Below are 7,732 nucleotides of genomic sequence, written 5' to 3'. Positions count from 1 at the left end.
GTGTAAAGAGAATGACACATGTCAAATAAAAAAAGGAAAAAATTAGAAAGAAGATTGCTAGCAGGGAAGTGCTAGCAACCTTCTCTCTAACCTTCTCCCTTTTTGGCTTGACATGTGTCATTCTTCTAACACTTAAAATAATGTCATTAATATATTATACAAGTTAACTTTTGTTTTCCAAGTTTACCCTTATTAAATGTATTCAATTTATCCCAAAAAATTTCACAACTTTCTTATCATCTTATTAGTTTTTTTCTAATGTCAATTATTTTTTAAAAAAAAAATATTTGCTTTTAAGAGGAAATGTTTGGGTTTTTTTTTTTTTTTTTAAACACAAGGAAAAAAAAAAGTCCTTTGTGTTTAAAAAAAAACATACATTTCCTCTTTTTTGAAAAAAGTTGACATTTTCTTTTTTTTTTAAATTGATGTTTAAAAAAAAAGGATTGTAAGAAAGTTGTGAAATTATTTTGGATAAATTGAATATATTTAATAAGGATAAACTTGGAAAGCAAAAGTTAACTTGTATAATATATTAATGACATTGTTTTAAGTATAAAAAAAATGACACATATAAAGTAAAAAAGAAAAAAGGTCCAAAAAAGAAAGTTAGAGAGAAGATTACTAGCATTTCTCTTCTAAGAAAGTTTTTCTCGCATCGTAGAGTGGGTTGGTTGGTGCTTTCTCTGATTATCAGACATCTACTACTGTATATGAATTTACGTACAACCTACACGATTCTCATCAAAATCGGAGACCATATCATTTCACAATTGCTACCACATGCATTTGGCTCGTTGTGTCAATCATTCATTTGTGTCGGTCAGACCTCATCAACAAGAAACTGACCTTTACGCAGTGCCATGCTTTTTGCCAGAAAGACCACAAACTTTTTTTATGCGTTTACATAACATCATTTCAAATTTCAAATTTTACATCTGAGATGATGTAGGTAACAATAATATTAATTCATTAAGTTGTTTTGTTATTCTTTGTTAATTACGATATGTAAAATGACAAACTTATTATATATAACATAACGTAATTAGTTAAAGTAACAAAATAATGTGTTGGCGTGATTTGTGGATATTGACTTGTTTTCCTTACACACTAAGAGTTCCTATTATAATTGTAATTTATTTACTTTAATTTCCGATTTTCTACTGCAAATAGATTTAGGAATTTATTATTTACTTGCCCATTCAGGTTTCGTTGTATTATAAATATGACCTCCTATAAGGAGAAGAATACACAGAAAATTCCCACAAATAAATATCATCTCATAATTTTCATATTTTAGCATAATGTTATCCTCATTTCGCACAAATATTTCTCTCAATACAAGCGATTATTCAATAGTACTTGTCTGCAAAAAAGATTTCTAAATCCTTTTCATCAAACAATGTGGCAGATTTTATATATATACATTGAATAATTTTGATATCATATAAAACATTCTTAATGCAACCATACATCCTTCCTTGCTTTAAAAAAAAAAAAATGAAATCAGTTAGGTTCTTTGATTTTCGCAAGAATGTTAATTTTGGGAAGTATCATTGTTTATGTAATAAACGTTCTGGACGTACCATTCACTGATAGCTTGAGGAGGTATAGTGTTCAAAACCCCTAACCCTCATATGCCAACTATATATACAAAGTCCATTTGAGTGTACATTAGAGCGGCTCCAGCGAGGGAGCCCAGCCCGAGGCGAGGGCAGGCCAAAAAAAAAAAGTCGCTCCAGCGTTGCGCCCAGGCCCGGGGGGTGGTGTGGGACCCACCAACTAGGGCCAGTCCGAAGGCCAAACCAGCTCTAGGTCCAAAACACGGTTGCTGACGTCAGCACTCGCGTCACGCTGACGTCAGCACTCGTGTCACGCTGACGTCCACTAGCGCGTTTCAAATTTTTTTAACGTTGGCGCGTGCAATGCACGCGCCAACTGTAAAAAAATTTGAACCAGCGCGCGCTGAAGTCAGCGCGACGCCAGCTCCAACGGGTGGATGCCACGTGTCGCCTCCCCAGCCTTGCGATCTGCTTCTCCAAATTAATCCAACGGCTGAGGCATTTTTGGGGGAAAAAAATATGAAAAAAAATCGTAAAAAATTCTAAAAAATTCTGATATTTTTTTTCTATAAATACCTATCAATACCCTTCACTTTCAACACCAATACTCTTACATTTCATTATACTTCTACTATTATTCACTCTTTTTACACAACATTTTCCTCTTTTTCATCTAGCATTTTGATTTCATATTTTTATGACTTCTTCTATCGAAACCGGAGGGGCTTGGAGCACAATGGAAGATGTTTCCTTGTGTGAGGCTTGGCTCCAAATTTGTCATTGTCCCGTGTCCGGCAATGAAATGAAATTTTTTCATATGTGGAAAAAAATTCATGCCAATTTTTGTGAAAAAATTCCGGGGTCTACTCGTACGGAGATGGCATTATCGAGTAGGTGGAAAATTCCCAATAAAGAGTTAGGAAAATGGAGAAATGCCCTAACAAAAGCGATGGACAACTATAGAAGTGGGCAAAATCGTACTAACGAGGTAAGTATTTTATAATTTTTGTTTTATTAAGTTTAATCTCCTAATATATATATTTTGTTAATATTGCTTGCATTTTCAATATTTTGTTAATATTGCTTGCATTTTCAATATGTTGTTAATATTTCTTGCATATCCAATATATTTTAAATATTTATTGCATATCCAATATATTTTAAATATTTATTGCATTTACATTTTTTTGTTAAATAGACGATTCAAGCACAAATGTGGTTCGGTGCAACCGGGGGTGGCAAAAAAAGTTTCACCCATCATGAATGTTGGGAGGTGGTGAAATATTGCAAACGCTTCATAATTATTCCGACGGGTCCGGAGGTTGTGTTAAACGAGACGCCACTCCGTGATTCAATGACATCGGATTCACCTATCGATTCTCCTATGAGTCAAGACTCACCCGTCGAAAAGGAGCCGAAGCCCATTGGCCGAAAGGCCACGAAGGCAAAGAAGAAAGGTAATTCAAGCAATCAAAATTCACAATTTTTGGAGGAAATTGCAAGGCAAAACGGCATAAGAATAGAAATGGAGCAAAAACGCCAAGATCACGAGTTGGCCCTTCAAGCTGAGTATGCACAAGAAAGGGAGTATTTGCGCAAAAAAGAAACGGACAAGACAGATCGGGAAACCATGGCGATGGATACAAGTCATATGTCCCCTGAAACAAAATAATTTTGGAAGCTAGAACGAAGGGATGTTATGAGAAGAAGACTTTTCCGGGATGATGGGCCTAGCAACACGGATTGGTTAAATGATGGAAACCATTAAATTAGTTAGCATACCTTTTATGTATTTGTATTTTAGTTGTTTTCTATTAAAGTTGTTGTAATTCATGTATTTTATTTTAGTAGTAATTCTTCCATGACTTGTATTACATTTCATTATTTAATAAACAAAGCATTCAGTAAATTACCTTTTTATTCAACATACTCCATACTTTAAACAAAACTTAATACAAATAAAAATAAAATTACACACAAGGCACAATAATAATAACCAACCACAACCAAACCATAATAAATTAAAATACAACACAACCTAACCATAACTAAATAAAATATAACCAAATCATCTATGCTCCATCATTAATCTTCATTGCCTTTCACCGCCCATAGATGCTCCATCAAGTGAACTTGACACATTTCATGAATATACGAAGATTGCATCTCTGTATATCGATCTATCATTCGGGTCATCAAATGACCATCCCTCACTAACGGTTCCGGCTCAAATGGTTCTCCATTTGGCCCCATAGGCCTTTCATAAATCCGTGTCAAAGCCCTATTTGGCCCCAGCAGCATCACACTTTTGAACAAAGTATGCATCATAATTGCAAATATCATGCATAACTTTATTGAACAAATGAGGTTGCATTCTAAATCGCCTTCGAAAATCAACATCAGAGTACAAAGAAGTTGGGATAAAATAATCTTCCAAAAGATTCTTACCCCGAGAATGCCTATGTCTTTCCACATTCCGGCGGCGGCCGGCTTGTGAACTATGGCGGCGACCTTGGTTCTCTTCTTCTTCCAAAGCCACTGCTATGAGAACTTGCTCATCGACTTGTCTCTGCAACTCATTGACTTCATCTGCTCTACGGTTTCTCTCTCTTGTTTCTCTCTCTTGCCTCTCCAAGCATCTCCTAAATTCTTCCATTCAGAATGAATGAAGTATGAATTCTAAACTCTGAGAAATGAAAATATAGAAAGATGTGGTGTGAGAGGAATGAGCTGAGACTCTGGTTTTATAGAAAATTTTGGCAAGATAGACATGCCACGTGGCTTGATTTTATTGGATGAAAATCTTATCTGAAATTTGAAATTCATCCGAAATTTGAACCCTAATTTGTATGAAATTTGAATTTTGAAATTCATCCGAAATTTGAACCAAAATTTATTTGAAATTTGAACCCAAATTTATCTGAATTTTGAATTTTGAAATTCATCCGAAATTTGAACCCAAATTTATCTGAATTTTGAATTTTGAAATTCATTCGAAATTTGAACCCAAAAATTTATCTGAAATTTGAACTTTGAAATTAATCCGAAATTTGAATCCAAATATCTTATCTGAAAATTTTATCTGATTATGAATAGTCTTGACACGTAGGAATCTGAAAATCTTATCTGAAAATATTACCCAAATTAATTATTTTCATTAAAAAATAGGAGGAAAAAATAAAAAAATGAATAGTAATTGCCCTTAGCTAAGGCAACGGGTGGAGACACAATTTACTATTTGCAAGGGCAACCACTATTCACGTGAATAGTGGTTGCCCTAGCTCCACCCTTGCCATGGCTAAGAGCAACTCCACCCCTAAGGGCAAAGTCTAAGGCAAGGGCAAGCTAGGGCAAGCAAGGGCTCATACTATTCATGTGAATAGTGTCAGCCTTGCCATTTGTAGTTCCACCCACAAGGGCAAAGTCTAGGGCAAGTCTAGGGCAATTACTATTCATTGTACTTTATTTCCTATTTTTTTATACTTTAAATCATTAATTTTGATAATCTTTTGTAATTAAATTTTCGGATAAGATTATCGGATGTGAATCTCGGTTGCCACGTGTCTTATTCCAGATAAAACTTGTGCTTGTATGATCTATTCAAAATAAATAATTGGAAGTGCATTCAAAAAATATACAATGCAAGAAATTATAAACTATTTTCAAATGCAAGAATAAAATTGATTATGTAAATAAATATAGACAAATTGAAAATGCAAAAACAAAAATAAAGATTATGCATGAAATTATAAACTATTTTGAAATGCAAGAATAAAATTGATTATGTAAATAAATAAAGCCAATTAGGAAATGCAAAAATAAAATAAACATTGTGCAACAAAAAAGAAATAGAATATGCAATAAAAAAAAAAGTTACATTAAATTGATTAAAATGGCAATTAAAAATATTTTGGTGTGGAAAATGAATTATGTGAGTGGAGAGTAGAAAATATTGTATGGAGAAGAAATTGTATGAAGATTTGGTGTTGAAAGTAGATAAAATGGTTAGGTATTTATAGGGAAAAAATACATAAATTTTTGGTATTTTTTTTAAAAAAAATTTCAGAATTTTTTCGGATTTTTTGGGATTTTTTTTAAATTTTTTTGGCCAAAAAAAAAGAGAACCGTAGGATTGCTGAAAAAAATCCAATCGGAGCCATCCGGTGACGACACGTGGCAGTAGCCGTTGGAGCTGACGTCATCGCTTCACTTCAGTCAAATTTTTTTTACCGTTGGCGCGTGTATTACACGCGCCAAAAGTAAAAAAAAAATTTGATTTTAGTGCGCTGACGTCAGCGAACTCGGGCTCGAGCCCAGTCTGATTTCGCCCTTGGGCCAGCCCGGGCTTGTGGGACCCGCAGCTTGCCCGGGCTTGTTTCTCTGCGCTGGAGCTGGACTCGGGCTTGTTCTCCCCTTTTGCCTGGGCCAACCCTCAGCGATGGACATGGCCTAAGGGCAAATGGGTGGAGTTGCTCTTATGGCTATCCGTTTAAATATTCAAAAAAATGAAACTTTTATTAAAGGTAACATAATAAATGCAAAAAGGTTGTAACTCAAGTGATTAAGTGTGTTATCCTTGCACTCAATATTTTGTGTTCGATTCCCTCTTTTCTCAAACTTGTATAAAATAAAATTTAAAATTTAAAAAGTAATAATGAATCTAACCAAAAAAATCCAAGTATTTATAAAATTTATTTTTTTTATTAAAAAAAAAAAGCAAAAATGAAGGTACGATGAGTAATTTTTGTTTTAATTGTGAAATTCATGATCATGTTCAATTTTAAACTCTAAACCATAAATCCTATCATTAACATGATTAAATTTGGAAGCAAGCACATTCAGCCAAAACCAGAAGGATGATTTATAGGGTTTGTTGCAAATAATACACACGATAGTCTAAATTATTCTAAATTAATCTAATATATAAGAATGGAAATTTGAACTTGAGTATAAGAAGAAGAGGTGCCTTGATTTAATATATCCGTACTTTTAAATTCTGAAAGTCTTTAGAAGTTGGAATTTCATACCCCTTAAGATGCTACAAAGATATTGCGTAATGCACCAACTTTTAATATTCTCGACAAGGAAATCATGCTCTTCTCATTATTGGAGAGATGTTTGCTCAAACACTCTTCGATAGGTTGGCTAGGCATGCTTAGTAGAGGATGCATCTTCATGGTTTTGGGACCCTCCATAAACCATTGCTGATGTAATTCTTATCTCTTAATAAAGATCGCTTTCTCTCAAAAAATAAAATAAAGAAGCCAGCAATCAAAATATGAAGACTAGCAATCTTTATATTCAAGCCCAAAAGCTTTGTCTTTTATTAGGTTTAAGCCAAGTCTTTTTTTTAATATATATTAAATATAAACCCATATTATTAATATCTTGTTTTGTATGCCCATTTTTCCTTTTAAAAAATTTATGGTTGTATTATAATATGAAGACTATAGTAATAGTATTGGGCATATGGAAAATTCTACAGTCCTTTGGTGTATGTGTCCGCCAAAGGATATGGGCCCTTAGATTGAGATTAATGGGATATGGACAAAACTACACCTTTAGTATGAAAAATCGGAAAACCTAGTAGTCGGGGTAAAAAAGATTGATCAGTGTAATAGTTTGGAGTATTTATTCTCTCAAGTAAAGTTTTAAATTCGAGTCCTAGCATCTATGTTGTATGTGTGAGTTTAATATGTTATTGTCTATTTTAATAAAAAATTTCCTTTAAAAAAAATAAAAAATAAAAACAGTTAAGGAATAGTATGAAGATCAACTTAAGCTTATTATTTTATTACTCAGCACATTGTTCAACTGGGATTGGTGGTTGAATTAATAATAAATAAAAGGTGAACGTGGTTCTTGCTTTCAATGATCCTTTCTTAATGTCAACTTCAAACTACACCAAGGTTGTACGTAAGTAATAAAATAATATTTTACATCTTTGTTTTGCACTTACCTATTTGACATGTTTGTCTTGCAGCTCTATGTTTTATGTTCAAATCAACAGAAAATAATAATAATAAATATATAATAATACTAAAAAAGCTAAACAAAAGCACGTATAGCAATTTTACTATTTTAAAGATTATGACTTAACCCGGAGCAAATAGCCATTTATATATTCAATGATTGAATTAGAAACTTTTTCCAAAAAAAATTATTGAAATTGA

The sequence above is a fragment of the Prunus dulcis genome, chromosome 2, assembly GCF_902201215.1.
Source record: "Prunus dulcis chromosome 2, ALMONDv2, whole genome shotgun sequence".
In the NCBI taxonomy this organism is placed as follows: domain Eukaryota; kingdom Viridiplantae; phylum Streptophyta; class Magnoliopsida; order Rosales; family Rosaceae; genus Prunus; species Prunus dulcis.
Note: the sequence above shows the minus strand (reverse complement) of the source record.